This window comes from Myotis daubentonii, chromosome 13, assembly GCF_963259705.1.
Source record: "Myotis daubentonii chromosome 13, mMyoDau2.1, whole genome shotgun sequence".
NCBI lineage: Eukaryota > Metazoa > Chordata > Mammalia > Chiroptera > Vespertilionidae > Myotis > Myotis daubentonii.
Genome location: NC_081852.1, coordinates 6,764,836 through 6,781,748, shown reverse-complemented (window position 1 = coordinate 6,781,748; position 16,913 = coordinate 6,764,836). Strand labels below are relative to the sequence as shown.

General features: G+C 45.0%; 1 protein-coding gene across 3 annotated transcripts in view; it reads right to left on the bottom strand.

Moving 5' to 3' along the window:
* Window positions 1-14,039, bottom strand: part of WDFY4 (WDFY family member 4) — a 256,614-nt gene extending 242,575 nt beyond the window's left edge. For 2 of the 3 annotated variants that reach the window (XM_059662080.1, XM_059662082.1), the window contains exon 1: window positions 13,406-13,546. The gene's annotated coding sequence lies outside the window, so the exon portion shown is untranslated. Of the gene's footprint in view, window positions 1-13,405; window positions 13,547-13,918 lie in introns of those variants that run through there. The other variant, XM_059662081.1, reaches the window with a different exon arrangement.
* Between the last annotated feature and the right edge of the window lie 2,874 nt (window positions 14,040-16,913).

The following is a 16,913-nucleotide window of genomic DNA, read 5'->3' as shown; positions in this document are numbered from 1 at the left end:
AAGAAAGACATAAAAAAAAAACTTCCAGAAAACAAATAAAAATGAACACCCAAAAACCCAAAATCTGTGGGACACAGTGAAAGCAGTCCTGAGAGGGAAGTTCATAGCATTACAGGCCTACCTTAAAAAAAATAAATAAATAAGACAATCTTCTGATAAACTATCTAACCTAAACTTAAAGAATTAGAAAGAGGACAAGAAAAGCCAGAGTAAGTAGAAGGAAGGAAATAAAAAGATCAGAGCAGAAATAAATGACATAGAGACAAAAAAAATCAATGAAACCAAAAGCTGGTTATTTGAAAAGATAATTAAGATTAATGAACCTTTAGCCAGACTCATCAAGAAACAAAGAGAGAGGACCCAAATAAACAAAATTAGAAATGACCCCAAAGAAATACAAAGTATCATAAAAAATAATGAACAACTATTCTAAAATGTTGGACAACCTGGATGAAATAGACATATTCCTAGAAAAATACAGTCTTGCAAATACAGTCTTCAGGCAGAATCAGAAAAGCTGAGTAAGCCAATAACAACTAATGAAATTGAAGCAGTAAACAAAAATCTCACAGGAAACAAAAGTCCTATTCCAGATGGTTTCACAGGGGAGTTTTACCAAACTTTCAAAGAACTTACATCTATCCTCTTCAAACTGTTCCAAAAAATTTAAGAGAAAGGTACACTTCCAAGCTCTTTTTCCAAGGCCCACATTAGCCTCATTCCAAAATCAGATAAAGACACTACAAAGAAAGAGAATTCCAGGCCAATATCCCTGATGAACATAGATGCTAAAATTCTCAACAAAATTTTAGCAAGTTGGATTCAGAAATACCTTAAAAATAGTATAACCAAGTAGGATTTATCCCAGGGATGCAAGACTGGTAGAATATTTGCAAATCATTAAATGTGATGCATCACATATATAAATTGGAAAACATAAATCATATAACCATATCAATTGATGCAGAAAAAGCATTAGACAAATCCAACACGGTTTTTTGATAAAAACTCTCAGCAAAGTGGTAATAGAGATATCAAACCTCAACATAATATAGGCCATATATAACAGACCTTCAGCCAACATCATGCTCTATGGGCAAAACTAAAACTTTGTCCCAAGAACAGCAACAAGGAATAAGACAAGGCTGTTTGCTTTCACCACTCTGTTCAATATAGTACTGGAAGTCCTAGACACAGTGATCAGACAAGAAAGAAAAATTAAAAGCATCCAAATTGGAAAGAAGGAAGTAAAATTGTCCTTATTCACAGATGACATGATATTATACATAGAAAACCCTAAATATTCCATCAAGAAACTACTAGATTTAATAAATAAATTTGGCAATGTAGCAGGATACAAAATTAATACCCAAACATCTATGTCATTTTTATACACTAATAATGAACTCTCAGAAAGAGAAACTAAAAAAACAACCCCATTTACCATTGCAACAAAAAAATTTAAGATACATTGGTATAAACTCAACCAAGGAGGTAAAAGACCTGTAACTCAGAAAACTACAGGACACTGAAAAAAGAGATAGAGGAAGATATAAATGAGTGGAACAATATACCATGCTCATGGATTGGTAGAATCAACATTATTAAAATGTCCATACTACCCAAGGCAATCAACATTATTAAAATGTCCATACAACCCAATGCAATCTCTATTAAAATATCAATGGCATATTTCACAGATCTAGAACAAATACTCCAAAATTTTATATAGAACCAAAAAAAGACCCCAAAGAGCCACATCAATCTTGAGAAAGAAGAACAAAGTTCGAGGGGTTACAATACCATATATGAAGTTATACTATGAAGCCACCGTAATCAAAACAGCCTGTTACTGGCACAAGAACAGGCATATAGATCAATGGAACAGAACAGAGACCCCAGAAATTGACCCAAGCCATTACGGTCAATTAATATTTGACAAAGGAGGCAAGAGCATACAATGGAGTAAAGACAGTCTCTTTAATAAATAGTGTTGGAGAAAATGGACAAGGACATGCAAAAAAAAAAAAAAATGAGACTAGACCACCAACTAACACCATACACAAGAATAAACTAAAATGGATAAAAGACTTAAATGTAAGTCAGGAAAACATAAAAATCTTAGAAGAAACCATAGGCAGCAAAATTTCATATATCTCTCACAGCAATATATTTGCCGATACATCTCCTAGGAAAGAGAAACTAAGTAGAACATAAGTGAATGAGACTACATCAAAATAAAAGGCTTTTGCACAGCAAAAGAAACCATCACCAAAATGAAAAGGGAGCCCACTGCATGGGGGAACATATTTGCCAATGGTACATCTGATTAGGGGTAAATTTCCAAAATATATGCTCTGTGTCCACACCTGGGTTAGCTCTGGGAAGAGAGGACATAGTATGGAAGGGGAGACACAAGTGAGATACGACAAGACCGGAGGAAACAGGAGGTGGAAGTGCTTGGGCAACATGGACCCCAAGAATGTATAGAAAGCAGCCAAGAGCATCGAATCCCTATAGGACAAGCCCCAGGAGCACAGTCACACTGTATGCAAAGGGAGGAGCACCAGTAAACTCGGAGACGAACGGGAAGGGCATGCTAGTTGAGCTTTCCACGTGAGGAAAGCATTGGCAGAGGTCATGCTCTGAGACCTGCCTGTGGCAGGCCCTGCTGGGGTGGCAGCCAGTCTTCAGGCATCACTGCAGGCCAATAGGCAGACCTTCAGCCTCCAGCCTGCCTCTGGGGAAGGAGTTCCTGAAGGCAGTGGTCTGGAAACTTGTGTCAGTCTTGCCTGAAGAGATTATTAAAACCATATTTCTAGAATCCGTGCCAGAATTTCTGATTCAGTGGGTCTGGATAAGAATGTGTATCTCTAACAAGATTCCAGGTGATATCAAAGAGCTGGTCCAAACACCACACCTGGAGGACCACCAGGGGCCACACCTGGAGGACTGTAAAGGAACATGCCTTCAAAAAACCACGAGCCACACCTTGGGGACTACCTGGGGCCACACGTGGGAGGCCACCAGTGATCAGGCCCCTGAATATCACCAGGGGCCACACCTTGAGGACCACGCCCAAGGAGATGCCTCAGAGCCTCAGAGCGGCCATGGGGATCAGAAATGTCTTGTCATCTAGGTTGTTTCTTGCATTGCTGCAAGCCCTGAGCAGAAGTGCTGTTCTCAAGAGCTAGGCTCCAGGGCCAGAACAAGAACACATGCAGGGGCTGCACAGCAGGGCAGGCAGGACAACCATAGCCCTGCAGACGCGGGCAGGGGCAGCAGGGGGGTGGTCAGTACCAAAGGTGCCCTGAGGGCTCTGAAGCACGGGGCTGGGATGAGAACTAGGGCTTGGCCAGAAATCAACTTCGTGTTGCCCCAAACCCACTCAGTTAGGAAGTGTCCCCACCCCCTGCATTTAAGAACCGCAGAGCCCAGGGCCCTACATCCTCCTGACATGACTCGAGAGAGAAAGAGACAGCTCAGGTGTTTTCCAGAAGTTCAGGAATTCCCCTGAAGACTAAGATGGGACTCCAATTGTCAGGAACCGTGGCCCTCAACACTTCCTTTTTCAGATTCCAGCCCATGCACTCCTGGCCAGCACACACCTCTGTGGTTTTTGCAACATTAACAGAATGTAGGAACTCATGGTGGCCTGCGGAAGGGACGCAGTTTTGTATCTCGGTATGTGTACCAACTTCCACATTCCCGAACACTCTCAGGGAGCAGTTCCCCTGGGCACACCCTTGAAGCTTAGCTTCAACTGTGCTACCCTCTCAACATTGGGACACGGGCCTGTGACCGCACAGGTAACAAGCTCAGCCCCATAATTGGGAGCCTCTCCAAGGCGGGAGCTAGTCCATAGCTGTCTCCAGGGAGGAAGTGCTGCTTTGGTAGAATGACCATAACCACTATGTGCAGTGTATCATTGTCTAACTGCTATACTGTACCCCTGAATTAATACAAAATAATATTCTATGTCAACTGTAATAAAAATTTTAATTTAATCAAGAATACCATCAATGTTCTCTAATCTTAGAAAATGTATATGGTAGACATCATTAGTCCCATTATAGAGATGAGAAAAGTAAGACTCAAAGAAACTGAGATTCAGAGAAAATAAGTAATTTATCTGAAATCAAACTGCCAATAAGCCTCAGGATTAAAGTCAAACCCAGACTTTTCTGACTCCGAAGCTCCTCACCCCTTCACAACCCCTGCTCAGCTTGACACAAATCCTCCAGGGAAGAGCAGAGACCCCAGTGCCACCAGGCTGCTTTGTTAGTCTCGGCACAAGGCAGGCACCAGCTGGCCGGTCCCTCCCTGGGCTGACACCTGCAGCCCGCCAGGCCAGCACCAGTCACCCGCCCTCCAGGCTTCTCGCTCTCCAACCTGGAACCACCAGGAATCTGCGGCACCTTTATACTGCCCAGGTGCTGGTTAAGGTGAGTGATGAAAAGATTTCCGGGATTGGTTAGTTGACACAATCCTCCTGTTTAGCTTATTAAATTTTAAGTGTGATTTGGTCAGAAAACATGCACAAAGGTCACTAAATTTTCAACTGTATCTGGAAGAATGCATTCCTGGTATGTAAGGAATTAAGCATCTCTTAAGTCTCATGGAATTAATTATTAAATTAAAGAATAATTACCAATTCTCGCAGATCAAAGAACACATACCGAAATGAGCACAGACCACCTACGTCCCACAGAGAGCTAGCAGCTGTGGTGGGCTCCCTGCTGTCCAGAAGGACTAGGTCCGGGAAACTCTGCTTTTGGGGTAGTGAGAAAAAGACACTTTCAGATGCAACTTTGCAGCCAATGCTTGTCCACAAAAGTGCAGAGCGAGGGAAGTGCTGGCAGCGGGGCCAGCGCAGCAGCCCCTGGGCCATCTCCCGGCCTCTCCGTGACTCAGACCCACCTGTAACCTGAGGCTCCTTAGGGTCTGTCCACCATTGAGGGCTACTTGTCATATTAGACTCGTGTTCAGAGCCTGCATGAGACCTGGGCATCTGTTCAACCAGAATGAGTCTCCCACAGGCTGGCAAAGTCTCAATGTGTCAGGAATATTTTCAGCCCAGACCTAATTCTCCCACATGCCCAGGAGATGGGACCATGCACCCGAGGGCACCACCAAAAAGCCAAGCAACCTCAGAATTCTGCAGCAGGGAGTGAGCCAGGGGGCCTAGGCCCCTGCCATCCCTGGGGCTGCCGTTCCCCCCAACCCCCCGCCACTGTTTCTCCATCTCTCAGCCTTGCTAGGCAGGCTGCTCTACCCAGGCCACTGCCCCCTCCCCACCCACATGGACTTGGAAGCATCTGTCACTCCCTTCCCTGCTCCAGTGTCTTCTATCCATGGCCCCCTATTCTCTAGGAGCATTCCCAGTGGGGGCCCTGGATGACCTACCCGCAGCCTTGCCTAATTTCCCATGCACCCCCAGTGGGATCTCGCTCTGACCCTTGGCCTTTACTCAGTGACCCTGCTTGAGATACCCCTCCTGCGACTCCACACATCTAAATCCTGCTGCCTTCAAAACACAGCTCCCTGCCTACCGGCACAGGCTTCCCTGATGCCCCAACCAAAACAGCCAGCTCCTCTCTCCAGCTCCTCTCTCCAGCTCTGACTCCTGACACCCGCACCACCGGCCAGCTGTGATTAGAAAGCAGCCACCACCAGCTCATGCCAGCCCTTTGCAGTTTGCAAAGCTGCATCCACGAGTGATCTCATGGTAATTCCACCGGGTGCACGGGGTTTCCAACATCCCTGATCATCCCTGCAGGGGCGAGGTGCCTGGGAGTGAGTCACTTGTGGGGTTAGGCAGAGTGAAAGTGAGTGTCATTCCCAAAGGCATCAATTTCCCAGCAACCCCTGCCTAGGCTGGCAGTCGTCACTCACTCCTACACATCTCCTGACTCAGGACTGTGCTTTCTCATTCCTGCCGCAGCTCTGCACTGTGATGGATCATAAAATGCCGCACCCTGTTAATAAATGGAGGGGGGGGGTGGATCATTACATTAAACACACGTCAAAAATAGGACTATTCTGACACTTTAAATTGTGTGAGGAAAAAAGTATTTCTTGGAATGAAGGCGATGTTTTAAAGGGGCGCTTGTGAAGGGATCCCTTCCTGGCAAATGAAGCAGTAGAGAGACTGAGGGTGACTGCCTCTCTCCCCTCTGGTCCCAAGACGAAGTGCGGCCCCAATTCCGTTCCCCTGGTTTGTGCCATTTACATAACGAAAGGTCTCCTGGAGACCCTGTGGGACGGAAAAACAGATAAGCTGGGGCTCGGGGCTTTCGGGTTGCAGGGTAGCACCCCTGGTGGGTTTGGATTTTTCTTTTAAATACCTGATTCTCAGCTCCTGCTCTCTCCGCACTCCTGAGCCTGTGGCTGCAGCTGCTGCGCTTGCGCCGACGCCCAGCACGGGTGGGACATGCACCTGGAGCTGCAGGCCTGGTCACTCGTTCTGCCCAGCTACTGCATCTCCCCCCGGGTCACCGCCCCCCCCCCTTACACCTGTCTCCCAGCCGCTCAGGAGGCCAGGGGTAGCCTGGCGCGCTACCTCGGAATGCTCTGACCGACTACGCAACCCAGCTTTTCATGTGAACATGTCTTTCCTGCTCTGCATATCTCCTACATTCTGTGCATACCCTTTAAAAAAAAAATCTTTATTGTTCAGATTATTACAGTTGTTCCTCTTTTTTTCCCCCATAGCTCCCCTCCACCCAGTTCCCACCCCACCCTCTGCCCTTACTGCCCCGCCCCCGTCCTCATCCATAGGTGTACGATTTTTGTCCAGTCTTCCCACGCCCCCACACCCTTTTCCCCCTGAGAATTTTCAGTCCACTCCCTTTTCATGCCCCTGGTTCTATTATATTCACCAGTTTATTCTGTTCATCAGATTTTTTATTCACTTGATTTTTATATTCACTTGTTGATAGACATGTATTTGTTGTTCATAACTTTTATCTTTACCTTTTTCTTCTTCCTCTTCTTCTTAAAGGATACCTTTCAGCATTTCATATAATAATGGTTTGGTGTTGATGAACTCCTTTAGCTTCTTCTTATCTTTGAAGCTCTTTATCTGACCTTCAATTCTGAATGATAGCTTTGCTGGGTAAAGTAATCTTGGTTGTAGGTTCTTGCTATTCATCACTTTGAATATTTCTTGCCACTCCCTTCTGGCCTGCATAGTTTCTGTTGAGAAATCAGCTGACAATCATATGGGTACTCCCTTGTAGGTAACTAACTGTTTTTCTCTTGCTTCTTTTAATATTCTCTCTTTGTCTTTTACTCTTGGCATTTTAATTATGTTGTTTCTTGGTGTGGTCCTCTTTGGATTTCTTTTGTGTGGGGTTCTCTGCATTTCCTGGACTTGTAACTCTATTTCTCCTCAGATCCATAAGGGACACACTCAGGGGGCAGATTCAGTAAGCACCAAAGCCCCACTGAAGCAAGTCTTGCCCCAGAAGGGTGTCTCCAGCACAGAAGTTCTCCCACCATAGACACAGCTGATTCTCACAGCCACTTGGCCTGGAGGTCGATTCCTCCCAGTGATACCAACTACAATCAAGGCTTAACTACAACAAGACTGTGCACACAGCCCACAAAGGGGTGCACCAAGAGTGTCCACCTCAGGTAATTGGGGAGGCTGAGCAACTGGGCCCTATAGGACATCTAGCACAGAAAGCCACTCTATCAACACAGGGAAGCAGTCAAAATGTGGAGACAAAGAAACAGGTCACAAATGACAGAAATGGAGGAAAGCAAACTACTGGATATAGGGTTCAAAATCACAGTTATAAGGTTTTTCAAGAATTTTCTAGAAACCGGAAATAAATTTAGTAAGACCCTCAATAAGTCTAGTGAGACCCTCGAGGATATGAAAAAGGACCAACTAGAAATTAAGCATACACTGACTGAAATGAAGAATATTATACAGAGATCCAACAGCAGACTAGAGGATTGCAAGAATCAAGTCAAATATTTGAAGTATGAAGAAGTAAAAAACACCCAACTGGAAAAAAAAAAAAAAGAATCCAAAAATATGAAGATAGTGTAAGGAGCCTCTGGGACAACTTCAAGCTTACCAACATCCGAATTATGGGGGTGCCAGAAGAAGAGAGAGAGCAAGATATTGAAACCAATTTGAAGAAATAATGACAGAAAACTTCCCCTATCTGTGCATACCTTTTTAAAAGTTGATACTGGAGTGCTACGTGGGCAATTTTATTAGCGTATTTAAAACACAAAAATTAAAAAGTATCCCTTCTTTGCATACCACTTTTCACATCCAACATATTTCACTTATAATTGATATATAAACAGTTGAATTGCACCTGTGATTATGTCATAAACATATTCTATGTCGCCCTTTTCCTTAAATTATCAGATTGCATGACCATCAGGCATCCTGTTGGTCTGACATAACCGACTTGACCTGGTAACGATGCTGCAGTGTCTCCACCGCTCTGCGGGCAATGCTGGGGGAAGGACCCGCTCAATCCCTGAGTTCCCTGTGAATCGTCTTCCAAGATGAATTCTCAAAAGAAAGATGAATCATTGGCCAAAAGGGCAGTTTCACACTTGAGCCAAACATTGGCTCTTGCTGCCCAGAAGTGTTTCCTCAGCTCATTGGTGGGAGTGTTGCCAACTGCAAAGTGCAGGCTTTCATGGCAGGTGGAACTCAGCTGAGTCACTGTCTGCAGGTGAAGGACCTTGCCTCTCTGAGCCTCCATGATCTCACCTGAAAAATGGGCGTAATACACTGATCTCATTGTGGTATTAAATGAGCTTGCAAATAGCAGTGCCCTACCCAGTGCCTGGCTTGTTACAGGGACTAAATCCATTCTTCTTGCCTTCCATATTTTCTTCCTCCTTGAAATTATTTGAGACATAAGGCCTTTCACTTCTCTACCTTCCTGTCCTTGAACTGTGTTCCCCACAAAAGCCTCTGCCCATGAAGCAAGGCCTCTTCCTCTGAAGGGTGCTGCCCAACACAACGAGAAAGCCAGACACAGATTCAACCACATGAGTAATTGTAAATGTTTTGGTAGCCATATTTAAAAAGTAAAAATAGCCCTGGCCACTGTGGCTCAGTTGGTTGGAGTGCCATCTAGTAATACAAAAGGGTAGCTGGTTCGATTCTTCGGTCAGCACACATATCCGGGTTGCAGGTTTGATACCTGCTGGGGGCACGTATAGGAGGCAACATAGAGACGTCTCTCTCTTCCCCTTCGTCTCTCTAAAATCAATAAAATATTTAAAAATGATTTTTCAAAGTTAAAATTAATATATTAAATTAATTATACCTGTTTTAAAATATTTTTTAAAATATGTTATTGAACCCAATATACCCAAAATGCTATCTTTTCAATATGCAATCAATATTGTAAGTACTAATGAGATATTTCACATTTCTTTTGACTGTTTGTTTATAATATTTTTGAAACCTGATGTACATTTTACACTTAGAGCTCATCTCAGTTCAGACTGCTCACATTTGAGGTTGGGCCACAGGCTGCTACACTGGGCAGCCCAGGTCTAGACTTAGAAGCTTAGGCTTTTAACAGCTTCAGATGGAACCATCAGCCAAGGCTTGGGACGTTGCCTAGAGACATCATTTCAGATGCAAAGTACGGGAGCATTTTGAGGTTTGCAGCACTTAGAGGGAGATAAATGCAAGGCCCTAGTTGTAAGAAAAATGAGGGGCAGGTCTATGGTCTTCCTCCATTCCCTACTGCACAAGATCTCTCCCCACTCTCCTCAGATGGCCGAGCTGCCTTGCTTTTCTACCATGAAGGTCCTTGGGGGCATAAGGAGCCCAGATTCCTTTCTCCACTTCATGTCTAATAGGTAGCACCACCTTTGTGTGCTCAAACCTATATTCTGGAATAACCACCACCTGGCACATATGCTCCTTCTGCCCTTGACCTAGCTCAGTAAATGACAACGCCACTCTCTCCCTCCCTCTAATCATCTTAGCTTCTCTCTCCCACATCCTACATTTAAAACATCATCAAATCTGATTCTTAGACAGTATCTGGACTCTCACCACTCGGACCGGTCTCAGTGTCTCCATTACTGTCACTTGGGGCAAGCCACCATCACCTCTAGCCAAGATCTGTGTTACAGCTGAAGACGTTACGGCGGCCTCTTAACTGGTAGTCTTGCTTCTCCCTTTGCTCCCCGTAGAAGAGCTGAAATGATTCTTTTTTAAAATGCAAGTATAACTCACCAAGAGTAAAAAAATACTTTAATGACAATTGAAATTATTTAAAAATATACACTACTTAGTGATAAATCTAGGCCACATAGACACTACTTTTATGAAGAAAAATTAAATTTTATTTGAAGAAAACCTAAATAAGTGAGGAGATAAACCATGTTCATAAATTGGAGGAGTCATTCTCTCCAAATTATATTTCCAGTCAAATCTGAACATAGGGTTTTTTGTTGTTGAACCTAAAAAGCTGATTCTAAAATTCATATGAAGGAAGAAAGTGTCAAGAATGTCAAGACAGAATGGAAGAAGAAAAAAAAGAGAGGGGACTTTCCCAAATATCAAATTTCATTATAAGCCTACTAGAGGCCCAGTGTATGAATTCGTGCATGGGTGGGGCCCCTTGGGGTGGCCTGCAGAGATCAGGGCCCAGCTCCTGCCCCAGCCTCGCAGCCCCACAGCCCTGCAGTCCCACCTGGCGCCCCGTCTTGGCTTGGCACCATCCCCTCACCTGCTCCACCTTCCTGCCTCCTGGGCAATCAATCAGGGCCAGGCCCCCAGCCCAACTCCCTCAGCACCTGGGAGCCAGGTGGGGTCCCTGTCCCCCTCCCCCTACCGCCACTGCTGATCACCATCTGTGGGGCAATCAGGCCCCCACTCAGACCCACTTTGGCCTGGCGCCGCCTGCTCACCTGCTCCACCATCGCACCGCTGTCCCACTCTCATTGGGGCTCATTGGGGTCAACAGCGCCTCCACTGCAGCCCGCTGCCTGCCATGTTCTGTGCCTCCCCCTGGTGGTCAGTGCATGTCATAGTGAGTGGTCGAACTCCCGGTCAAACAATTTGCATATTAGGCTTTTATTATATAGGATAATTAATATAATGTAGTGCTGGCAAAGGGATAAACAAATTGACAGAATAGAGACACAGAGCTAAATATACATGACACCTTGATTTACAACAGAACTGTTTAAAGCAGCGAGTAAAGAATGGCTTTTTAATAAACAGAGTGAAGACTCTTGGTTATCCACAGGAAAAACAAAATAAAATGGAATGTTCCCCATATCACACCACACAGAAAACATACTTCCAGGTGCAACTAAAGACTTACATGTGGACATCAAAATTATTTTAAAAATTATTAAATAATGTGAGAGAATACTTTTGTAAGTTTATAGTGAAGAATTTCAAGTAAATATGTATCATAAAAAACATATGGATAAATCAAGCTTGTTTAAAATTAAGGTATTTGGTCATTAATATAAATCACAAAGAATATACGGATACAAGGCACAAACAAGAGAAAAGTATTTCAACATACATAAATGATAAAGGATTAATATCCAAATATGGATTGAATTACAGTAAATCAATAGGATAAAAGACAGGTGACCTCCATAGAGAAATGGGCCAAAAATCTGAACCAAAGAAAGGAACACAGAATGACCAATAAACATATAAAAAGATGCCCAACCCTAGTAATTGAGGAAATGTAAATTTAAACATAGTTTGATAGTCTCTTTTTCACTGGATTGGCAAAAAATAGAAACTCTAACAACATCAAGAGTTGGTGAAGATGTGGAGCAATGAAAACTTTTACACATTGCTGATGGGTGGAGAAATGACACATGATGCTGGTTTATTCAGCGAGGCTGAAGATACAGGTACCCTATGACCTACCAGTTGCACTTCAGAGCATATATGCAAGGGAGGTCTTGCACACATGCTAGGAGAAGCCTAGCAGCACCTACAAGTGCTAGAGCCCCTAGCAGCTCATAATAGGAAAAACAAAAGCCTAGATATAGCCAACTGCCCATCAGTGGTGACTTGGAGAAGTATACTGAGATTTATTCCTGCATAACAGAATACTATACGGCATGAACACGAATGAATTAGAGGCTCATACAACAATATGAAGGAATTTCAGAAACATAATTTTGAGTAAATTAAGCGAGTCTTAAACAAATATTTAATTCCACCCTAGCCAGTATGGCTCAGTTGGTAGGAGGTGTTGTCCCATGCACCAAAAGGTCTCGGTTTTGATTCCCCATCAGGGCACATACCTAGGTTGTGGTTTCAATCCCTGGACCTAATCAGGGCACATGCAGGAGGCAACCTATCAATGTCTCTCTCTCTCTCTCTCTCTCTCTCTCTCTCTCTCTCTCTCCCTCTCTTTCTCTCTCTCTCTCTCGTTCTTTCTCTCACTCCCTTCCCCTCACTTTAAACATCAATGAAAATGTCCTCAGTTGAGTATTGGGAAAAAAAAAAGAATATTTAATTGCTATTACAAGGTTCAAAAACCTATAAAACTAGATAACATGTTTCGCGATTTAAATGTACAAAGTAAATCTATAAAGAAACTCCAGGGAATACGCCCCGAATTTAGGACAGTCATTTTCTGTGAAGAGAGGGGGAGAAGGACAAGCACACAAGGACGTCGAAGATGCTGAGATTCTAAGAACACACTCAAGCGGCAGCACTCAGGCCCACATCCTGCTACTCCTCAGACCTATGCACTTTCTCCAATTTTCTTTTCTCTCTCGTCAACATTTAAACACGTCCCAAGTCAGGAGGTACAGCCAAGTCCTCTCTCTGGACAGGGAGGCCTGCCCCTGGCCGGTCATCTACATGACTCTCCACCACGCTGGCCTCCAGCGGGCCTCCACCCTGCGCCTGGGCCTTCTCTATCCCCTGCCAAGATGGCTTTTCAGACACCCGCAGGGCTCAGGCCCCTTTCCTCAGGCCTCCACCAGAAGGCACATCCTCCCCAGCCTCCTGACCCACACCCTCACCTGCTGCTCTCCATCCCACTTCAGCCCATGCACCCAGCGCCACTGGCCCCGTCACTGACCCTGTTGCCTTTAACAGTGTCTGGCAGAAATTGGTTTTTAATAAATATTTGTTGAAAAATTAAATGGACGACTATTCAGAAAATCATACTGAAATTAAAGTGCTCCGTGGAAAGGGTTATACATGGCATCCTTAGCCACTGGAGTAGCTCGTCACTTCAGAGAGCTTGGGACAAGGACTGGCTCAGAGCTCACCGAGGTGGGCTTCAGGGAGAGGAGGAGAGCCAGTTCTCAGTGAGCAGGAGGCCTGCTTATTCAGAAAATGTTGGCATTTCTAGGGTTTAATGTGCTGACTCAGGTGAGGAAAGAGAGACCCAAAGAGGCACCTACTTACCAGACCCCCGGGAATGACCACAGGGCCAGGACAGAGCCAGCTCTCTTGGGGACCAATCTGAAGTGGCCCCCACTGTCAGCACCCTTCAGAGGCCTACTCGTGGCTGGGCAAGGAGGCTCAGCCAGCTGGCCTCTCTGTCCTGGGCAGTTGGCACAGACAGCTCCCAGGTGTGGCTGGTCTTCCTCGGCAGCAGGAGCAGAAAGGGCCTGCCCTGGAGGAGGGGGGCAATGGGGCTGGAGCCAGGCCTGTTTCAGCAAACTGTCGGAACAGTAGCAAACACCCCAGCAGAGCCAGGCATCAGAGAGGCCTGACCACACGCGCCGCCCACCCTGCATAAACTTCCGGTTCATCAGCTTACCTCCTCTCCCTCATCCACAAACCCAGGTCAGCTCGGTGGTCATGTGCACTCATGCTCAGCCTTGCAGGAGGTGGCAGGAGGCACCACCCTCACAGACAGAACCCCCATGCCCACCTCTGTGTTGGCCTGGCATTGTCAAGAGCAAGGTAACCTACCCAGAGGTGTGTCGGTCAGGGCCTGCAGACCTCAGATGGCATGGGTGCCCCCCGAGGCAATCGCCAGCCCCCAGGCTTGAGGGAAGAGGGCCTGGCCCGGCATCGTCAGCTTACAACAGCCTTTCACTATGAATCACTTGAGCTAGGTCCTTGCTCATTTCCTGGAGAAAGAGGAAGTGGAGAGTCCACAGATGCCTGATTCTGCCCACTCCCCGGCCATCAACAAAGCTGCCTGAGTTCTGGCGGGTGGCTTGGCCCTGAAGAAGGGCCTTGGGGCAGTAGCTCAGTGGACAGGCAATGCCGGGTGGGGCCAAGGACAGAGGAAAAGCTTGTGAAGGTGGACAAAGACTTCAGCTCAGGGCGGTCAGGCCGGCCTTCCCTTTTCCTCAGCCCCTCCTCTCTTCTGAGGCTCCAGGAAAATGAGAATAACGATGGTGTTTAGGTGAATTTAACTAGAGGGGTGTCTACAGTACATCCCTGGACATTGCATGGGCTCGTCAGCCCCATTTTGCCAGCCCAGAGAGAGCTTTACTCTGGCAGCCCTTTCTCTATCCTTAGACCTAACTGTACAGCTATCAGGGAGTCTCTGAAGTCAGGTGGCCAACCATGCGTAACACTAAGTAATGATGAAAGAGAGTTTCGGTCACAGGATGAAGTTCTCGGAAGCTCAGTGTCAATACTCCTGTTCCTTTGGGTTTATTAGGTTGAAACATTCCATATCCCTCCATAACATCACCCATGCAGGACCAGCCAGCATGTCCACTCACACACAATACCTCCCTGGGCCAATGCGCCGGGCCAGTTGTTGGCACGATTGCCTGGCCCTTAACACTAGCTCTTCGCCTGCTTCTAGCTCACCATGAACTGAGCATTATGGGTAACTCTCAGTGAAAGGCAACCTCACCTCTTATGGGAGGCAAGAAAGCCTGAGATTGGTTCAAAGATAACAAACATTTATAATGAAACTTCAACTCTCACCAATGAAAACTTGCCAGTAAGTGGAAGCCAAAATGGGAGTCCTGTCCAGCTTAAGATTTGGACCATGCTCATGCTGGCTCCATGGGCATTCCTCAACAGGAGTCAGAGGTTCCAGCATCACTGCTCAAGTTTTCATTTCTCATTCCACTGTCCATGGGTAGAGAGTGAGAATGGAAGGTGGGAGGGTGCCCAGCACAGCAGGGCACTACAGATCATCCTGAGACATGCAATGAGTGAGTGCATAAGCACAAGTATTACCTTGCCAAGCTGGAATGGGCTCCAGTATTTTTAAAGCAACAAGTTAAAAGCCATGGTTATACTATTTCAAGATCCACTGTCCTATAGTGTGTACCATTATGGGGGAAATATCAATTTTATTGGCAGATGGTACAAGACTATTCCCTAGAAAGATACGTACTTTTGTTGACTAAAGATAATAGGTTAGTAGAGGCTGGAATCTTAGGTTGAAATTCTCGCTACTGGAGTGGGGCCTTGACTTACGAGTGTCCCGACTAACGAGTTTTTTGAGATACCAGCTGTCTCTCGGCAGATTTTTTGCATTGAGTTGACAGAGTAATTTGAGTTAATGAGCTCGGTCTCAGAACGAATTAAACTTGTAAGTCAAGGCCCCACTGTACATCAATTAAGACAATTAACATCTTTTAGTTTGTTTCTTATTTGTGGAACGGAACTAATACGATGTAAGGAAGAAATCAAGCAGCATTTTCAAGAGGATTTTTAAACACTAAAAAGGTCTATACAAATGTGAGTTATCATTGAGAGAGTTACCCATGCTAAGGCATTGAAGCAGCCAGGCAACTCTGAATTGCTCATATACATGTGTATTTTTGTTGAGCAGAAATGTGAGATTCTGTGATTTTTTTTTAAATACCCAAAAATAACAATTATACTTCTGCTTCTAGTTATGATAGGGCCTAACCTCCCACTGAAAGCAACTCTAAAAAACAACAAGTATATGAGACAACTATTTTCGGGATTTTATGTCAGGCACCATAACACCATGGTCTTTGACACAAGAAAAACACATAAGGTAAGTCCCACCATTGCCGGGCCTTCTTCCTGCGGCGGCTTCTCTGCCATGGTGCAAGGAGGCGCGGCCGCAGGGGCAGTCATCTCCCATCACTGAAAAGCTGTAAGCCAACTAGTTCCAGGCTTCTGAAGGGCTGGGAGTCCCAGGACAGGGTCTGAGACGAGTGTGTTGTGTGAAAACTCGTTGTGTGTGTCTTTAGCCAGGGTTGTCTGTATATGCAAGGACTGAGACGCCAAGAGACCCAGCAGAGATCATCCGCTCCAAGGCTCAGACTGAATGGAGGGAACAGAGGTTGGAGAATGTTAGGAAAGCCGGAGTTTGAACTCATTCTGAGTGGAGATACTTCACTGAGAACCTTGGCATTTCAATTTATACCCTAGAAAGGCCACACCTGAGAAATAAGAATAATAGCCGAGAACAAGAGTCAGGAACTATGAACAAGTACCACATTTAAATAGACTAGCCCTAACAAAGAATAAAAGCTGGCTTGGCAAACCAAAAATATATTCTGTAATTTAACTGCCGATCAGAACAAAACCCATCATCCTTCAAAGGAAGAAAACATAACACAGTTCCCTTCCCTGTAACATCCATACCATCCAGCTGATAATAAAATTAGTAGAAACCTGTAGAAACAGAAAAATGGAATCCATACGAAGAACTGTCAATAGAAACAGATTCCAAGAGGAACCAGATGTTGAAATTATCACATGAGGACTTTAAAACAGCTATTAGAAATACTTTCAAAAGAAAACACTTATAATGGTTGAAAGGTGGCAAATTTCAGCAAATAAATGGAAAATATAAGAAGATCTGTGTGTGGGAAGGGTTGGGGACTGGGTAAAAAATGGTGAAGGGATTAAGAAGTACAAACTGATAGTTGCAAAATAGTCATGAGGATGTAAAGTACAGCATCGGGAATACAGTTGAGAATAGTTTCCATGAATGGTGCCGCTGGGTACTGGA